The sequence below is a fragment of the Octopus bimaculoides genome, chromosome 17 (assembly GCF_001194135.2).
Source record: "Octopus bimaculoides isolate UCB-OBI-ISO-001 chromosome 17, ASM119413v2, whole genome shotgun sequence".
Taxonomy (NCBI): domain Eukaryota; kingdom Metazoa; phylum Mollusca; class Cephalopoda; order Octopoda; family Octopodidae; genus Octopus; species Octopus bimaculoides.
The window spans coordinates 49,546,612-49,549,217 of record NC_068997.1 but is presented as its reverse complement, the minus strand read 5'-3'; the positions used below and the strand labels follow the sequence as shown (position 1 = coordinate 49,549,217).

The window sequence follows — 2,606 nt, the reverse complement described above, 5'->3', positions numbered from 1 at the left end:
ATATATATATATATATATATATACATAACTATGTATGTTTGTACACAGAGACCTCTGTCCATATATCACCTCCCCACTATCGCTTGACAACTGATATTAGTGTGTTTACGCCCCCGTAACCTAGCGGTTCGGCAGAGGGGCCGATAGAATAAGTACTAGGATAACAAAGAATAAGTCCTGTGGGTCGATTTGTTCGATTAGAGGTGGTGCTCCAGCATGACCGCAGTCAAAATGACTGAGCACAAGTAAAAGAATAAAAGAATTAATATGTATACATATATACACAGACACATACTCCTCTGTGTGTATAAATGTATGGGGGACACCTGTAAGCAAAGAGCACGGAATGGAGTGTCAACTAATCGATCGTCGGACGATTAGCATCCGAAGATGAACAATAAAAAGATCGGCTTAACATTTTATGAAGTTTCACTTTTCCAAAACGTATGTGTGCATGTTTATATATATATGAGTGTGTGTGTGTGTATAATTATATACACAGAAAGAAAGATAGACAGATATACACAGCTGTTCCTTCTTTCGACTTCGTTTCCTGAAAAGCTTTTGTAAAATGGATGTTGTAATGACATTTTTTTACAAATATGCTTCGATGATGTGGAACAGAATTACGTTGAACAAAAATAATGGAAAGACTTCCCCCCTACAAAAGGAAGACTTGCCAGAATGACACGCAGTAGGACTGAACATGGTACCATGTGGTTGGGAAGCAACTTCTTACCTCACAGCCATGCCTGCACCTGACTTGCCAAAATAATTTAGAGGACTAATACGCCTTTTTTTTCTTTCCTTTTTTGGAGTTTGTTAAATGAATAACTTTTAAGGAAAAGAAAATTTCCAGGTATACCATATATATATATATATATGTATTGTTCACAGGGGGGCTAAACATAGAGGGGGCAAAGAAGGACAGACAAAGGGATTAATGAATTCCTGTTCCTCAAAAATTATTTTAACTCAACATGATTGTCGTATGAGGAAACAAAGTCGAGATGCGTGAAAAATCGGAAAAATCCTCTCATCTCCTCTCCCACCCAAGTAAAAATCTTCACAACAAATTCCAATATCCAATATTATAGGCGTAGGCATAGCTGCGTGGTACGAAGCATGCTTCCCAACCACATGGTTCCGGGTTCAGTCCCACTGCGTGGCACCTTGGGCAAATGTCTTCTACTATTGTCTCGGGCACAACAACGCCTTGTGAAAGGATTTGGTAGACACAAACTGAAAGAAGCTATCACACACACACATATATATACATTTTTTTCGCGCCCTTTTAAAGTTCTAGCAAGGCTCACGGGCCCGGTTTCCCGGTTTCAATGGCGTATGTGTTCTCCAGCTGGACGGGACGCCAGTCCATCGCAGCGTGACTCATTTTTGCCAGCTGAGTGGACTGGAACAACGTGAAATGAAGTGTTTTGCTCAAGAACACAACGCGTCGCCCGGTCCAGGAATCGAAACCACAATCCCACGATCATGATGCTGACAATCTAACCACTAAATCACTATGTGTGGATGTGTCTTAGTGTCTGTGTTTCTGTTTGTTCCGCACTACCACTCAACAACCGGTGTTCGTGTGTTTACGTCTTCGTAAATTAGCGGTTTAACAAAACATATCGATAAAATAAGTACGAGGCTTAAAGAAAAATATGTACTGGGGTCTATTGATTCGACTAAAATTCTTGAAGATGGTGCCCCAGCATGGTCGCAGTCTAATGAGTGAAATGACTAAAAGATGCAAGCTAACCGTAAGCCACACCATTCGAAATGCAGTTTTAGAAAACTTCGTTAACAAAAATAAATCCAGCTGGGAGGTGGGCACGATTGTGTAGTTATGCCGGTGGATAGAAGGATAGATATATAGACAGAGATATTTCAGACATGTACAAATACATAGACACATACACATATATGTAAATGTCAATGTGTATATGTAATATATTTATTTAAACATCCGTATACAAAAACACACACACACACAAAGGCATCACGGCAGCAGTACGAGCATGTACGTGTGTGTGTGTGTGTGTGTGTGTAATGCACAATCACACACACATAAATAAGGGTTTGCACATGTATGCAAATAACTGACAGGCATATTATGTAGGTACATTGTTTTGAATTTGTTCTGCCGGCTCAACGGATGCAGTGGCTGGTTTGCTTAAGGATGAAGAAACAGGTAGAATAAACAGATGAATGTAGAGATAGCTATCGTAGACACAAAGCTAGATAGATAGATAGATAGATAGATATACCATAAAGAGAAATAGATTGATAGGCAGATGTACAGAAAGAAAATTAGACAGAAACGAAGATAGAAAAAAGTGATAAATATGCAGAAATATAGATACGCAGACAGACAGGTAGATAGAGAGACAAGTCAGATGGAGGGATTGTCAGATAAATAGAAAAATATATACAGGAGTAGTCTGATAAACAAATACAGAGATAGAGAGTGCGAGAGAGAGAGAGAGAGAGAGAGAAGCAATAACATTAAGAGGGAGACTCATTGATAGCTATCTCAGACCTTATATATATATATATATATATATATATATATACACATATACAATTTATTATGGTAGGTT

At 38.7% G+C, this 2,606-nt stretch overlaps 1 protein-coding gene across 2 annotated transcripts in view; it reads right to left on the bottom strand.

The window, feature by feature from the left end:
* Positions 1 to 2,606, bottom strand: part of LOC106884262 (cartilage matrix protein) — a 137,636-nt gene that overhangs the window by 134,140 nt on the left and 890 nt on the right. The window lies entirely within an intron of this gene.